The sequence below is a fragment of the Castor canadensis genome, chromosome 4 (assembly GCF_047511655.1).
Source record: "Castor canadensis chromosome 4, mCasCan1.hap1v2, whole genome shotgun sequence".
Taxonomy (NCBI): domain Eukaryota; kingdom Metazoa; phylum Chordata; class Mammalia; order Rodentia; family Castoridae; genus Castor; species Castor canadensis.
Genome location: NC_133389.1, coordinates 115,540,416 through 115,558,650, shown reverse-complemented (window position 1 = coordinate 115,558,650; position 18,235 = coordinate 115,540,416). Strand labels below are relative to the sequence as shown.

Here is an 18,235-nt window from a genome sequence, read left to right as displayed (position 1 = left end):
ATGAGAGTACTTTTGAGGCCAGTGTGGTGGGCTTACACCTGTAATCTCAGCACTCAGGAGACTTAGGCAAGGCAGTTCAGATTTTGAGACCAGTGTCTCCAAAAGAAAAAGTACTTAAAAATGATATTTAAATGCTTTTTACAATTAGAATATATTTATGCTCAGAAATAGTAGCAAAAGAACACTTTCCTTTTTGAAAAGAAAGCATACCTACAAATATGAGAAAAAAATCTACAAGAGTCAAAATAGGTCGTACTTGTTTCTTCCTTGTCTAGGTTCTCACGAATTACTCATGGAAATCTTATCTATAGTAAAAATTATTTCTTGTTTTGTTTCTGGGTGGCGCGTGGTGCGTGAGGCCCGTGAGCGGGCCGTGCCGCCACCATCATGGAGAGTTTATACCGAGTCCCGTTCTTGGTGCTCGAATGTCCCAATCTGAATCTGAAGAAGCCGCCCTGGGTGCACGTCGGCCATGACGGTGTACACCTTGGTGATGGTGTCTTGTTTCCTCATCACCGGAGGAATAATTTATGATGTTATTATTGAACCCCCAAGCGTTGGCTCTATGACTGATGAACATGGGCATCAGAGGCCAGTAGCTTTCTTGGCCTACAGAGTAAATGGACAGTACATTATGGAAGGGCTTGCATCCAGCTTCCTGTTTACAATGGGAGTTTAGGTTTCATAATCCTTGACCAATCCAATGCACCAAATATTCCAAAACGCGATGGATTTCCTCTTCTATTCATTGCATTTGTCTGTGTACTATTGTGTGTTTTCATGGCTAGAGTATTCATGAGACTGAAACTGCCAGGCTATCTGATGTGTTAGAGTGCCTTTTGAGAAGAAATGAATGCATACTGGATTTGCTCCTGTCATGAAGTTTCAAAGGCTATAGCAACCCTCTGAAATGTGGAAAGAATGAAGAGCAGCAGTTAAGGAAGCATGGAGTGAGAACCTAGGAAGCAGAGCTTGGACCAGGATGGCTTGGTATCACAGTCAAGTTTATCACAGTATTTTTTGCTGCTGACCTTTTCTGATGTACCAACGATGTTAAGTGGTATTTTCTTTATAGTTTTTTTGTTTCTTAAAGAAAATATACTCCTCTTCTCAAACTGTGATATTGAATAAAGTGATTATTTTTTACAATCCCCCCCAAAAAATAAAAAATATTTCTTATTCATTTCTCCTTTGCATTTCTTTCTGGAAAATGATAGGTATTATATTCTGCAATATATAGAATATTCTTCATAATAGATATTTTCTTAAGACATGTTTATATGATCAAAAGATCCACATAAATAAAAACAATTACACTGACTAAACTTACAATATTTTCTACATATATCAATTTTAATCTGAACTGACCAACTTGAACTGACTAACTTTAGGGTTACGTTTAAAGTTCACAAAATTAATAAAATCAATAGTTCCCTTTATTTAGAGAAAAAAATTAGAAAATAGTCTTCAATGGGGCAAGTTAACTTTACAATAGCAGTTATGTAATTTATATTTATTATATATCTTTATATTTCTAAGTATCAAATTATGGATATAGATAAAGGTATATAAAATTCATGGATAAACTAGTGAACTACAGAACTTGTGAAGGATGCTACTTTACCAGCCCACATAGGCATTTTTTAAAAGAACCTTGTGTGGGGTTGCTTTAATCCCAAATTCTTGGGAGGCAGAGGCAGAAGCAGGATGATCAGAAGTCAGAGGCCAACCTGGGTCACATAGCAAATTCAAGGCCAGCATTTGCTATATAGTAAGACCCTGTCTCAAAAAACTTTTGTTTAAATATTCCTATATTGGTAAACGACAATATTACATTAATGTCCCAATTCATTTATAAATATAATGTAATTCTACATAGAATTTCCTGTGAATTTTTAAATTAGCTATGGCATTGACTTTTTTATTATTATAGATTTCCTCACAAAAAAGTCAAGCATGAAGAAGATATTAAATGAAATTTTCCTTCCCTCTTAATCTAACTCCTCAGATGTAAATCATTATAATAGTTTCTTTTAAACTATGGTAAAATATACATGAAATATTACTCTAGGTATCTTGTGTGAGTGAAATCATAAAATATTTGTCCTGGGCTTGGTGTGTGTCGCAAAAGGTAGAGTGCTTGCTTAGCAAGGACAGGTCCCTGAGTTCAACCCCAGTACCACATATCTCCTTTTGTGTGTAGTTTTCCCCCTTGGCAATACTGGGGTTGAACCCAAGCTTTGTGCTTGCTAGGCCCTTCTACCACCGAGCCATGCCTCCTGACCTGTATTTAGCTTTTAAAATATCTTTTTCTGAAAGAGTTGTAAAAATAATGTTTCTTACGTTAGAAAATCTGAACTGCATTAAGAAACACTTTATGGTAAAAAGTGAAAGTTCCTCTTCCCATAATCTCCATTTCCACTCACCAAAGATAACCATTGCTAATAAATGTTTCTGGTCATTCTTCTAAAACCTTTGTATAGATCCATAGACACATACTCACATACACATAGGCACATACACACTTTGCTATGCCTTTTCTTCCCTGCCCTTTTTAACTGTAAGAGAGATAATGTTATACATAGTGTTCTTCACTTAATATATCTTGGGCATTTTTCCACAGCAAAACATGTTCTCAAGTAAATCTCTTTTAACTGAATAAAGAAATTCTGAAGAGTATGAAAGAATAAATAGTTAAGAATGACAAAGAAAATGTTGAAAAAATGCTGAAGAAGGGTTCACAATACCAAATGTAAGAATGCACAATTAAAATATTGTGATAACAAGGTAGAAGAATAGAGAAATCAGTGCAACACAAATTAGTCTCAGGGTTGGAAACTAGATCTTAAAAGCTTTTGACTGGCTTCAGAAGTCTTTAAATCAGTAAGAAAGAAGTATATCCTTCCATATGCATAGAGAGACAATTGCTTAACAGTTGCAAAAAATGATCAAATACTCATCTCACCTGATAAACCAAAAAAAAATGGCAAGTTTGTTAAACATTAAATGTATAAATGAAAACAAAAAGTGGTCATCAAATTTGTAGGGAAAATATAAATATGAATATCTAATTTTTAAAGAAAGATTTTCTAAATTACAAGCAAGGGTAGAAATTTTAATGAAAACACTCAAGAAATTCACAATTTAAAAATGAAAAAGTGAATAACAAAATGTGATAAAGATTAGCTTGGAAAGATACTTGTCAGATTACCATCCTTATTGTGTAAAGAATTCTCACAAGTTAATTAACAAGTAAAAAAAAAATAGGAAAATATGAATAAGGAACAGGAGTAAGTAAGCTACAAAGCAATATGACAAACAAACATGAAATATTTTAAAATTTTCAAATAAGGAAAGTAAAAAAAGCAAAAGAACGTTTTTCATTAATCAAACTAGAGAAAGTTAAAAACCTGATAACATTTAGTGTTGGTGAAGATATGGATAAGTGGACATTGTCCTATTTTTACATTTTTGGAAGACACTTGTGTATGCATTAAACTTGTTTTAAAAAGTGCTGTAAAAGATTAACAGTGCTTAGAACAGGATTATGGGTGATTTTATTTTATTTGTCTTTATTATTTTAAAATTATAACTGAAACATAAAAATTGTACATATTTATGTGGTGCCATGGGATATTTTAATATATTTTATTTCTTTTGTTATTTTCCTAACGAGCATGTATTACTTTTATAATCAGAAATGTTATAAAAATATTATTTTAATATTTGTGCTTCAGATATTAGTATGTACATTTTTCTTCAAGTGACTAGTTGGTTTGCATATTTTGGCAATGTCCCAGGTAAGCTTCTAGGCACTTTATTTTAAAATATCATCAAATTAAAATTACATGTTCAAAACTAGCAATCTTTTGTTTAGACAAGGTCACAAAGCTAAATTATATGATAGTTCTATTTAAAAATGAAACATGACTATTATAATTTAAAAATTCAATTAGCATTATATGCTTTTAAGTAAAGATTAAGTGAACCCCCACCAAATTAAAGTAGATAATCTAGCTTCATTTTTAAGTAATAAGAGCACAAATAAGTAAAACTTTATAATTTAATACTTAGCAACAAATCTTTGTATTGAAAAAATTTATAATAAAAACATGTAAATGTTTTTCCATAATATTATCCTAGGAATAGAAAAGAAAGGAGAGAATAAAAATGGACCTGGGCACTGGTGGCTCACACTTATAATCCTAGCTACTTGGGAGACTGAGATCAGAAGGATCATGGTTCAAAGCCAGCCTGAGCAAATAGTTTGAGAGATCCCCATCTCTAAAAATAACCAGAGCCAAACGGACTGGAAGTGTGGCTCAAGCAGAGCATTTGCTTTGCAGGTACAAAGCCCTAAATTCAAATCCTAGCGCCACAAAAAAAAAAAAAAAACTGGCAAGTAATCTAGGAAAAGTCTTCATTTGTTCTTTCTAGAAAAGGCTGACTTCATTTGGTACAAACATGTATACATATTATATGTAATAAAATTATCTTGAAAATAAAATTAATGTAGACTTAAAGAAATGTTGAAGTTAAGTGCAAAGCAGCTGGTTTAAACTGCCCACTCTTGCTCATATCCTTTCATTCACTGTTTATATTTAAAAAATAAATTTTGCACAATTCTCCAATGATTAATAGAAGCTTTAAAAGACTTAAATAGCAAATATTATACATGATCTTGGTTTGGAATCTGATTTTAGGCGCAACTGATTTAGCTGGCAGTAAAAGCAACAATCTCTATGACTTGTAAACAGGAGGTGGTAAATCCCAAGCGAAGCCTGAATGAGAAGCATACAACTCGCTTCCTATAACCCAGGCGCCTTTCTCACACATCAGTGCAGTCTCCATCTAAGACCAGGTGCTGTTCCCAAAGGAGAAAACACTGCCCTCCAGTGGCCTTCAATGGGGAGATGCAAATAGTTTCAGGTACCAGGCTTGCAGCATTTACATGAAACATAATGTATTTATCTAGTCTCATTTCTGGCTATGTTTCTTAAGTTGAGTCTTATGTCTACAGCTGAACATAAGGAAAATTTTCCAAAATAAATTCGAGTGTGTATGTAGTTACTCCAGCTAGGTAGAAATAGTAACTAAGAGGATTAATTATGACTTTTTGACTACAAAAGCTGACCACTTACTTGACGATCACGATTGGATTATGCTAGCCCCTACAGTTTCTCACTTTCCAGATAAGGAAGAAGAGATTTCATCTCTATGTTTCCCTTGTTGGCCAATTTTTTAGCTAAAAGACATTTAAAATTGTACAGCAGGCAGAACCCCAGGGGACTGAACAGTGTTCCAACATCCTTAAAGACTTCCCATCACTTGAAAAACCAAATTCTCCCTCCTGTTTCTTAAACTAACCAAAGTAGGCAAAAGCAATTTTTAAAAGTCTTTGTGTCTAGCATTGGAACTTTCTCATATTTCACACCATTATATAAATGTCACTCTAACCTATATGTATCACAAATGCTACGCTAAATTAGGGCCAAATTTGCAACCTAGTTTAACTGGGTTTCCTCTTTTTGCAAATGCAGTTTTTGTGTCTGCATTTAGCAATGCATACAAAACTGTCCGTGTAGCTAACTGCTTCGAATTGCTAAATTTGAGGATAGATGTGTAGATCGCCTGTCTTTATGCATGTGCCAGAGCAATGCTGTTTCTAGTCACATAAAGACTTCCTAATCAAATGGACCTTGAGTACACAGCTAAATTCTTGGACCATTTCATGACTCTTATGGATTTAGTAAAGGAAATTTAAGATGGGAAAGTGACAGTTTTCAAACCTTCTCCATGCCTCTGTACTTCAGCCACCAGAGTGGAACTGCTTTACCTGCTGAGCTGGTGGACTTTGGTGTCTCATTCATCACAAGCTATTTAACTGAAACTTTGAACTGTTTCCTCAGCAGTAAAAACAAAGATAATAATGCTGGTCTCATAGTGTGGTTATTACAATCAAACAAGGGAGTGTATCTGAGTTATCTAGCAAGGGAAAGGGCTCAGTCAAGAAGTTATTTTTAGTCTATGACCATTACTTCTTAGACTACTAATCCCATAGTCAACTGAAATTCCTAGAGGTATGATTTTCTAAAACAAATCCCCCTTTATCACATTAAGTAATGGCTCTTCATTTGGTTTACTGCATAGAAAATGTCAATTTCTCCAAATAAATTCTTTAAACAAATGGCTTGTGCTGAAAGAAAATATTTTAACACCATGTTGCTCAAATGTAGCACCTTTAAATAAGAATGAGGGGTTTTTTTCACACAGAAGGTTGTATCCATTATTTTTTTACCTGGATTCATAAAACCCTTTAGAATTTTAAAAATGACAAACATAAACATTGTAATCATTACAAAGGTAGAATAATTCAACGTCTTTGGATATATTGTTATGAATTGTAAGGCTTGCGGGCTTGAGAAATAGTTCTACCATCACATCTGTTTTGGTTGACTCAACTTAGAAATATGTGTTTTGGAAAGAAAAATTATTTCCAAACACATTTTTAAAAGACACATTTTTATGGTGGCACTGGAATTTGAACTCAAGGCTTTGAGCTTGCAAGTGCTCTACCACTTGAGGCATACCTCCAGCCCTTTTTGCTTTAGCTATTTTCAGATAGGATCTTGCTTTTGCCTGGGTGTCCTTAAATCCAATCTCCTACTTATGCCTCCTATGTAGCTGGGATTATAGACATAGACCATCACATCATGCATGTTCTGTCAGCTAGGGTCTCCCTAGCTTTTTTCCCAGCTGGACTTGAAGGGTGATCCTCCTATCTCTGCCTCCCAAGTAGCTTGTATTACAGGTGTGAACCACCACACCTGGCAAGATAAATCATTTCACTAGCTGTGGTAATGAGGTTTTTTGTTTTTTGTTTTTTTACCACAGATGATGGGTAAAACATCAACAACTGGGTGTTGTGTTAATTGAGTATTGTGTTCAGTGTGACACTTTATATTGTATAGCATAGAATATTTAATCTGGTGTGGTGGTACATACCCGGAATCCCAGCTCTCAGGAAGCTAAGGTAGGAGGATAGAGAGTATGAGGCCAGCCTAGGCTACATAGTGAGATCAAGAAAAGAAAAGAAAAACAGGATGCAAACAAACATATAATACTTGATTACTCAAAATAGTTCTAGCTCAAAATCAAACTGATTTAGATAGTAGGACATATTGAACAATTGAGAATGCAAAAATTATTTGAAATTTTTGAGATGAAAAATTTAAAGTGCCATAAAAGATAAAATAAGTACAACTAGATATTGAAATAGTGTATCTATACTAAATTGAAACCTTTGTATAAACATATCTATGTATCAAAAAATGTGAAGAAGATGACTGGGGGTTTGGCTCAGTGGCAGAGCACATGCTTAGCATGTGTGAGGCCCTAGATTCAGGCCCAACACGCCCCTCAAAAAAAGGGGGAAGGGGAGAAAATAGACTTTGCTATAACTAATCTAAATTAATGTCAAAATTTGATGAACATATGAATTTATGATAAACATTCTGAATTTTTTAAAATGTTCATATTTGTAACAGCACAAAAATAATCTAAAGTCAGACACTTTTTCTGGGTATAATTACATTATTATAATTCTCTACCTTGACAGATGACAATTTTAGAACATTCTAAATACAATTTCTAGTATATGCACTAAAATAAAATGTAACAGATAGACAACTCACCATAGTATAAGTAACACATTCAAATTTAGTAATTTATTTTCCAGGTGGAAACCAGGCTTCTTGGAAGACTTCAAACTATGCCAAATGGTCTGATTTCACCACAGAGGTAGGCACTAGAGGACTAAATTTACTTCTGTGTAATTTTTGTTAACTACATTTTACATGCAAATGTCTATACAGCCATGTTAATGAAGTTATAGAGAAAGAAAGTTGGCATTCCCATTTTCCTGTTTTATTCAAAAGCAACTTTCAATTGTCTCACTCTATCTTTTTAAACCATTCTTCATTTAATCATAAGAAAATGGAAGTGTCAAACAGTGGATTCCTAATTGGATCAAGGAAAACAATGCTTGTAAATAAAATTTAGACTTCATATTTTTCTTCCCATACATTCTGTGTTCAGGGAATAGAATGCTTCTAATGAAATCCGATAAATAAATATCTGTTGACCATAAATATTTTAAAAATTGCAATCTACTTATCTAGAGTTGGCTATTTAGAGGAAAGAATTTTTTTCCATCTTATCAAGGAGCTCAAAATTTTCTGTACCCCAAGATAGATTGGATGCTTAACTCACAGTTAACCAAAATACTTTTTTCCAAGAAATATAAACCAATATATTTAAATCCTACATGGGTGTGTTTCTTATTTAAAATATTGATATTTAAGCTTCAAAGCCTATACTAGCAATGAAAGTGTACAGTGTCCTCTCAATTGGAACATTAAGTAATCTAAAACTTGTCTCAGATTATACGAGAAGTATCCCTATGATATTAGAAAAAAAGATTTTTAAAACTAAAAACATAATTGATTTGCAATAAAGTTGAATGCAATAACACTAGAAGTGCAGGTGCTAAAGACAGAAATGATGGTTGCCTTTATGGCACATATTGTAGTCAGGTGTGGATACAATCTCACCCTGTAACATACAGAAAAATAATGAAAAATAAAACCTCCTCTACCCTCACATACTAAAAGGAATCAAGATCCTGACCCAAATTCCAAACAGCTAATTCCAAACCCCCAATACCAAGTCATAGAACATCACAGAAATAGGGAGTTCATCAACCATGGAAATATGACTATTAAGAATTCACGAGGGTGGGGATGTGTCTCAATGATCGAGTGCTTTCCAACCACGGGCAAGGCTTTGGGCTTCATCCCCACAACTGAAACAAACAAACAAACAAACAACAAAACACAGATTACCTGACACATTTGCTAGTCACTCTACCACCATGCTAGAGGGAAAGAGAAAAAGGGAGTAGGAGAAGCAGACACAAAACACTGGGGCAAAGCCTGCTGTGAAAATGTCAGGCCCTTCTTGAGGCTTAGGTTGTCTACCTATTTCTATTCACAACTGCTGTGAGACTACAACAGGGGAAACAGTGTATTTTTGTGTTGGGGGGAGAGAACTGGAGTGGAGTGTGGGGGCCCAAGATGCCAAGAAATTTAACAAATTCATTTGATTTTTTAAAAACCATTTGAGAGTACTATGTTTATACATGCTGGGCAACATAAACCATAAACCTTGCTGGATTTCTGCAAACTGCTGTGTGAAGCATACAAATGGCATTGCTGTCAATGGGAAGAAGAGACAGACAGAAATCAAGACAGAGACAAGCAGCACTCCCAGGACGTGAAGTTTGTTCCCATCACAAGCTGTAGTGAGTAGAAGATGATGACATCCAGAACAAAATGTCTTTCCCACCAGGATGCTAAAGCCTCTGCGCTGTGATCTCTGTATACAGAAAGAAGGATCAATGGAAATGATTTAATTTTCCCCCTTGTCTGGAATCAAAATATAAGATCTCTTTAGTTATTTTAAACTTCTTATAGAGCTTATTGTTGTGTTCCACGAAACAGACAAAACTCTGCAAGATAACAAAGACTTGATATGTAAAAGAGAAGGTATGAAAGAGGAAGGCCTCTCCAGAGGGTAATTAACCCTTAGTCATTCATCTTAGAAGTCCCAGTTACAGTGAAGGTTAATGTTTCAGGTAGCTCTCTCTATTTTCTTTTAAAAATTTTTTTAAACTTTTTTTTTTTTTGCAGAATGTTATACTATTAATTGCCAATTTGCATATGTGTGCAGCTGCTGTTTTGGCTCTGAACTCAATCCGATAAGCTTGCTGGAGGTATCGCAGAGCACTTGGCAGCTTTCCTATTTGAAAAGAAAGCCTCTCCCCACCACAGAACAGCTGATCGTCTATCAGCGATAGACCCTGATGGCGTGAATTACAATTACACTACTTTTCACACTAAATCTGGGTGATAGCTACTTGGAAAGAAGTTTCATCATTTTTTACCACAAACTGGAAAAAGAATTACATGGTCATGCTGTGCTTTTAAAGGCAGTTTGGTTCACTTTTGTCTATTTAACACCTAATTCCAAGAAGTCCATAGGCATCCAGAGATCTAAATGGCGCGTAATGAATTCACTGTTTAGATTGAAGATTTTAAAAATCTACCTCAAATTACATTTATTAACAAGGCGACCAGGAAGTGTTAAAGTTGTTAGACGCTTCATTTATTAAATAATTTGTGGGTATTTTCAGTTGTCATATCTAGAGTCATGGGGTTTGCTTATTTTTTTTTTTTAATTAGCAATCCAAAACAATGCTACTGCAGTTTAACAATTCATCACATAATCTTGGGCTGTTCAGTTCAGCTGTTAATGTTAGATAATTCAGATTGTTATTTTGATCTGTTTCTAAATGAGTTAGGTTGCATTGTGCTGTGGTGAGCACGGCAGCAGCCCAGGCACAACTTTCTCATCATTCTTTCATTGACAAGGACAACTGAGGGCCTTCCAGAAAACCATTTGGGGAGTTAAGTTTAGCAAACAAGTGACAGGAGCAGGGGACACTGATAATTGCACTTACTCTCATCTTTTAGTTTACTTTGTTATTAATTTATATTTCCTGTCTGTCTGGAAAACTGAGGGAGGGCCTCTCTGCCAAAGTACATTTTATTGGAATCTGACATCTTTCTCATTCTCTGGGACCTTAGAAAGAACTGTCTTTCCTGTTCTTCAAGAATCCGCCAACTATCAAGAAAACACAAGACTCCTTAAACATCCCTCTGTCTTCTCACTCTCCTCTCAGCTCTCCTCCCTCCCATCTTGACTTTCAAATCCATGAAAAAAAAACTTAAACCTACCTCAAACAGCAGAAGTGGAACACACTAATCCTGACGTAGTTAACCTAAGAGAAAAATAGATTTTGGTTTCCTTTTTTAGTTGCTAGCATTATTAGATTTCTCACTCTCACAGATTATCCGAAGACTACCCATTGATTGATCGCCTGTAGAGCTGCATTTGGTGTAAAGAAAAAACTCACAGCTTTATTGGCTCCCAGGAGACAAAACAAACAGAACAAGATATTCATATTAATGCAAACAATGCAACAAATGAGGGGAGGAATCACAGGGCTGAGGGGAGGCAGTTGCAGAGAGGCTCAGGCAGCCCGGAGCCAGGAAAGGCCTGGGCACCTCCCGCCCTGCATGGAGGCCCAGGCGCAAGCCCTGGCCTCACAGGCCTTAGCAGGGCAGCAGCCTGACAGGAGGCCTCGGGAACCCAGGCTTTAGGGAAGGGCCTGCCTGGGCCTTGGCCCTCCACCCTCTGCATTGCAGAACTGGAAGGACTTAAGAACCTCCTTGCTTTCTCCTTCCATTTCCACATGCCTCCACAGGCCCAGTTTCAGAATCTCTGTTTTCCTTTGCAGCTGGGTCTGAGGTAACTAAAGAATTATCAAATGTTCCTCCTAGCCCACCTGAGACAGCCTGGAAAGAGAGGCAAGAAAGATACTAGAGGACTCTGGAAGGAAGGAAGTGATGTGATATACATTCTCTCTCTTCCAAAAGCTCACATAATCATGGAGGAGACTATATAAACACATCCATAAAAGCCAACACAAAATCTTGTACAATCAAAAACCAGAGGCATGGTTTGTACAGCAAAGGCTGAGAGAGATTGAAGAGGCAGACTTTGCCTATTTGTCTATAGAATGAGAATGGAAGAAAGAAAATTCCATGCAGAAAAAAAAAATATTAGCTCCACACCTATTCCCCACCCCAAACTAGGGAAGAATCTGTTAAGACTTGATTTCATATCTTTATAGTCAATGCAGTGTTAAAAATAGGGTTGCCAAATATTACATGAGGCACACTTACCCTGAAAAATCATTTGTTGTTTATCTGAATTTCAATTGTAACTGGGCATCCTATGTTTTTATTGGATAAACCTCTGATCCTACTTAAAAATACTTTATTAAGTAAACCACACAAGAAGCAAGATTCATTCTCTATCTAATCCTGATATTCAATACATTTTTATTGGATCCTTGCCTTTATAGTGTACTTTTTCAAGCACATTATAGGGTGAAAGAGTAAGAAATGACTGAAGCAGCTTAGAAATGTCCCTATATTTTATGAATAAGTGGTAGTGTCACTGCTGCCTCTTCATGAGGAAATAGACCAGGGTTCCTTCCCTAAGGTTGGCTCACTGGGTCTCACTTAAATAAGTGCTCTCTTGCTGGCTAGTAGAGTGTACCATAACATGTCTTGCAGTCACGGTCAGTTACAATGATACCCGTGTCAGGATTATATGTATATTTTTCTAAACCTTTACTATAGAGCCACACTACTGATTGGCATTTAGTTTATTTGGAAAGAAAACAAAGTTGGGACTTAAAAACTTTAAAGGTGGAAGGTTAGAGCAAAATCTGCTTTGAAAATAATCAAAGATTCTAACCTAGAAATAAGGCTCATCAAAGGTCTTGTAGATGCTGAAAGAAAAGCTTTTCAAAACGCCAGTGATAAACCCTTAGGAAAAGAGACACCAAACAGTGGGTCTTTGCTTATTGAAGTGTGTGCGCACTTGTGTGTGTGTGTGTGTGTGTGTGTGTGTGTGTGTGTGTGTGTGTGTGAAAGCTCCTTCATGGAGGAATCCTGCTGCTTATATTTCTTCCCCAATTGTGGTTAGAGAGAGTTTTTTCAAATAAGCTTTATCACCCTTCTGGATACTTTGGATTCCCAGTGAGCTTAGCCTGCCTTTTAAGCCAATTGCTTCAAGTTGTACTAATACACCCACACAGGATGCCCCTTTATCACTGACACTTAGTGCTGTTTAACAACTGCAAATGGAGAAACTATTTGTATAATGAGAGCTGTTTTCAGAAGCAAGTCACCAACACTGAGGGAAGATAATGTAAGGCTTAGACCTCCCCCTGAGCCACAGGGCCACCTCAGACAAGAGAAAGCCAACTCTGGAGCCAAATGAAATACTTAGTTTGGTTCAGAGAATGTTTTAGCACCAGAACAAAGGTTTTTGAAAATATATAGACTTACTTCCAATTCATACTGGTTTTCTTTCCTTCCTTCCTCCCTTTCTTTTTTTCTCAAACTATCAAAAGTTACTTTGATGGCTGGGAGTTATGATGCAGGTTAACCACATACTTTAGAGGTACAAATCCTTTCCATTTTCTACCTTAGTTTGTGTTTCAAACTATAAGACTGTACACCAATATTTGCTTTTCCTTCACCTGGGCCAGCTGAGAAGTGTTGAACACTCAGTGATGAAGGTGCTTCTCCCACCAACAGAAATGTACTGGGGCCCTTGTCAGATTGGTGATAAACTGACAATCCCTAAATAACAAACCCCACTTTATTGTCAGGCAATGTCTCTCTCTGTGTGTAGTTTAGCTATAATGGTTATTGTCTTTATGTAAAACACTTTGGATATGATTTAAATTTCCTGTGAAGCTAGTTGCTAAGTCAGGGGAAAGTATTCTTTTTTTTTGAGGTGAGGATTATTATTATTTATGGAAAAAACAGTGGATTGACTGTCAGGAGCACCTAAGCTGAGTTCCAGCTTTTGGAGTAGGTTTGAGAGACTCATTCATTCTCTTTTTAGTTTATTTACTTCTTTGTCCTTTCACAAAAAAGAAAGTTGAGATAGGTCATCCTTAAGATTTTGTTACTTTTAAAACAACTATTCCTTGAATTAACTGATAAGTGATAACTCATCTTTTATAGACTCTTTTCAAAGAAAATCAGCAGAACAGTTTTTGAAAGTATTCATGGTAGATCCCTAAACAAAGGACACATGGGCAGCCTCCAGGTTATCCAGGTGTTCTATGTCAAAAGGGGGCAAACTTCGAAGACTGGTTAAATTAGAAGGGATTCCATCCATAGTCTAGTGCAGATTCTCTGGAAAGGTGAGAGGAGAGCCATGTCTGAGAACTTACTGTTTGGGTATTGAGTCCTGGGAAAGAAGACTGCGATAATAAAACAAAAGCTAAAGGTATTTAGTAAATATATCTGGCATCATTCTGAATATCCACGTGCTTCCTGCACTTCAACTGTTTAAAATTCATCCATGGGGAGCTCTGAGGCTAGAGGAAGTTAGTAATATAGTTGTACCTGGTTCTAGAAATGACCTAGGAAACTTGCTTTTTTATACCTTACTCAATGATATAAGGTGATATTTCTTTTGATTTGATGCCCTTCTTGAACCATAAGCTCCAACAATCTTTTGCTAAACAGACTTGATTCACATTCGGAATCTGGTTTTTGTCTCACACATATTAAATTTTACAAAACAGAGAGAAACAATAGAGCTTATTAGGAAAAACTTGTTTTGAATAGTAAATTAAGCATAATGGAAATAGGCACATGTTTTAGTATGGTTCCCCCCCTTTTTTTTAACCAATTGAACATTTTACATCTTTTTTCAATGCTGTGATTTTCCCCTTAAGTCTTAAGCTGGCATGACACACTTTGAGCAAATGAAACTTACATCATTTGTATCTACTGAGAGAAATCATTGTAAGACCGTGGATTCCAAATGCACAGCCTTCTGAAAGTGTTTTAGGCATTCACCCCTAAACTGTATTAATCAAATCACTGTTGTTCTAGTGTTCTAAGAATCCAAAGAATTACCTAATTTCAAAGACTGTAAATCAACTGTCAGTGCTGACTGGTTTCAAATTATGCCTTGTTCTTCAAGAACCTGTAAATTCAGAGGTACACCTAACTACGTGGTTTGTTATTAAGAGATATGCCCCAGGTGGAGGCATCTTCAAAGCAATATATTTTCTTTATAACTGGTGTCAAATTGATGTATATATTAAAAAGTCTTGGAAAATGATCTCAAAAAGGAAGTAACAGCCCAATGAGCCATATGTTCAGGGAACCTAACAGGTTTCCATTGGGACCAAATTTCACTTCACCTTTTTGTCCTTATGTGCAAATAAAAACTTACCTGTAAATATACCATTAAAACAGTCATGCAAATTTGTGAGGTCTATAGACTGAGATGAAATTACAATGAGCCCATAAAAACTAAGTAGATGGAAGGCAGATAATTTTGTTAGGTATTAGAAATAGATAACACATGGAACTGAACTAAATTTATTTGAACTCCATAGGTTCACATTTTCAAATACATTGTTTCTATAGAACTAGTTAATGAAGAAATGGCTGACAAATAGTTAATAAATTGCTTAATTTTGATGTTGATGGAGCATCTGAACCTCAAATTTATATTAATAAATGTAAAGTTATTTTCTTCTTGCTGTTATTTTAACAGATTCAGACACCAGGGAATTTTCCAAATGCCAGTTAATAACTGTAGCACTGAAAAGTCTGCAGTGTGCTAAGGGCAGAGGCCTGTTTAGTAGTGATTTTCCAGAGTGGAACCCAAATAGTACTATAACCATTTTAAGAATTTTCAACTTAAAACTTTTAAATGATTTACAAATCAAAATCAAAGTGATTTTAGTAAATCCTAATAACTTTGCATATTTTAAAGGGCATATTTTAAAGGGAAAGACGGTTTATTCTTTTGTGCTCGCATAGTTTTTCATGACTAGGATTTATATTGATAACAATATAAAAAAGGAATATTTACTCATTTTAATTTTATGTGTACTTTGTTTATGAAAGGCAGCAACGATAATATAAATTAAATCTTTGTATATGTACACTGAGTTTTATCAAGCCTTCACATATGATTTTTAAAACAAGAACAATTGTGTGTGTAAAGTTATGCAAAGGTAAGAGAAAAAGATTACATTGCATAGATTATCTTTCAGCTATTTTCCTTTTCCATCCATGGTTTGGAAATTTTATTATGTTAATTAAGGCACCTGGTTAGCTAAATAGTTCTGGCAGAACGAGAAGAGATTTCATTCTCATTCGGCCCAAATTCCCACCAGTTCTCCATAAGCTTGTTGGTTAAACGCACTTAAGCCATTAAGAACGTCGAAGTTTTTCATTTCTAAAGGTAGTTTCTATAAATCTGTAATTGTAAAAATATTATAATGGTAGGCAAAGAAGTGTAGTTTCAGCACAACAACCAGCTTTTAAGTTGAAAAAGTAAGGGGGAAGGTGGATGAAAACCTGGGGCACCAGGTCTGCCTCAACAGGTATGGACGGCCTTTTTCAGCCATACACTCAAGTTTTGGTGGATTCTTTGTCAAGCGGCTGCTTGGGGCAAGCCTGTTTTTGTCCAGCTTCTCTAGGTCAGAGTTGTGAGTGGAGCAATCAGGCAGGGAGTGGCGCCGCCAGAGATGGCCGGCCCCATGAGGCCCCCATAGTCTCTGCGGCAGGGAAACGGTGGACAGAAGGTGTTTCTTGTGGTCTTATGGTGTATCTCTGGGTGTCCAGAAGGCCTCTTACTCCATTCTTGGGGTCAGGAGGTCAGGCCTTGGAAACACAACTAATGCTAAGCCCTGGTACGTGTGGTACAGTGAGGACGGGTGCTGGGATCTGGGGTTCGGATCCGAGGGGCTTTGCGAGGGTTGACCTTGGCGACTCTCAGCAGGCCCGCGGGGCGAGGCCGCCGGGACCAGGGCCGGGAGTGGCAGATGGCCTTTAGAATGGGCGGGCGGGGGACCTGCGGTCGGTCCGGGGGCCCTTCTTTGCTCCCCTGGCTCCGACTTTGTCCCCACCCCTGGCTGTCTCTTGGCCTCCCGAATTCGCTTGAGTTCCCAGTCGCCGTCCAGGGCGTCCGATCCACAGCCAACTGCCAGTAGGAGCGACAATGGAGGCTCCGCGGCTGTCCTCTAAGGCATGGAGCCGAGACGCGGGCCCTGGCCCGAGTCGGTCTCCCCAACCCCAAGGGGCTCGGAGAGTGGGCGCTCGGCCCGGCCCGCGGCGGGGGGGCAGCGCGGGGGCCCCGGCCCGCGGAGAACGCGGCGGCGGTGGATGGGTTCCGCTCGCCAGCGGCGGGAAGGACGCGCGGGAAAGCGGGGAGCAGGAAGCGGGCGGCGGCGGCGGCGGGCCCGCTGGAAAGGAGGGAGCGCCGCAGGCGGGAGGTGGGAGCGCGGAGGAGGGAGGCCGGGGAAGGAGGGAGCGCGGCAGGCAGGCGGAGGGAGGGCTGATTAGCATGCAGCAGCGCTCGCGCGCCCGGCTCCATTGTTTTAACACCTCCCCTCTCCTCCGCGCCAATCTGTCACCGTTCAGCAGGCGAACGCTGCTGCCTCAAATGCTGCTCTTCTCAAATGAGACGGATAATTAGTTGCCCCGCACGAATGCCGCACTCTTCTCACCCCTGATTGCTATCACCTTCTTGCTCCTGGCAGTTTTGACACCTCGTAATCAGCCTGCTGCTTTTCTCTTTTCTTCCCGACTTCGGCTTCCCTCCCCCCCTCTCCTTCCTAGTTGATTTATTTATTTATTACTATTATTTTAAATGCAATCCCGGTGCCTATTTGGACGAGTCCTCCGCCGCGCTAACCTTCCGCGTGTACATGTGTGCCTATCTCTGTATATGTAAACCGGGGCGTGTGTGCGCGTGAGCGCGGGGCGGGCTGCCAGTTTTGCGGGAAACACTGCTTCCACGCGGAGAGAATTTTCTCCTAAAGATATTTTTGGGAAGGGAGGAGTTGGGGAGAGGGACGGGAAGGAAGAGTTGGGGAGACCTCAATTAATGCTTTAAAGATCTCTTAGAAATTAACAAACTGGGGAGTCTCGGAATCTGCTGTCAGAAGCGTGTTTCCCCTCTCCTCTAACAAGCACTGACAGTCTAATTACTGTAGCTACAAGCAGCTGTCGAGGCAGCAGCCCGGGAGAGAAGAAGGCGCCACAGGCTGGGCGCACCCGGCCGGCCCCAGCCCAGCCCGCCGAACCGCGGCCCAATTCGGCGAGGTTGGAGAGAAGGGCCGCGCCCGGTACCGGGCAGCCCCGGACTGAGCCCACGGCGGGCCTGGGAGCGCCGAATCCCTTATTGTTTCATATTTATAAAGTCTTTACCTTGAAGGTTAAGAGATGTGAAGAAGGGAGGAGGGGACTCGGGGGGAGTGGGAAGAGAGTCTTCTAAGCTTCCATCCACCCCTTTCTACCTCCTCGAGCTCTCCCTCCCCCGGTGTTGGGAAAATAACCGCGCAACCCGGGGCTGAGGGGGCGGGGTGAGCCAGGCTGGAGTGTAAGAAAGCAGATGTCCCCGCTGGCAGCAGCCTCAGCCTCCGGGGAAAGCTACACCCGGGGGGGCCCTCCCGAGGACATTCACCTCCCACTTCTCAGGCATCCCGCTCACA

The 18,235-nt window shown here is 38.6% G+C and overlaps 1 pseudogene; it reads left to right on the top strand.

Moving 5' to 3' along the window:
* Positions 1-387: 387 nt before the first annotated feature.
* Positions 388-714, top strand: LOC109692596 (oligosaccharyltransferase complex subunit OSTC-like; annotated as a pseudogene).
* Positions 715-18,235: the final 17,521 nt, after the last annotated feature.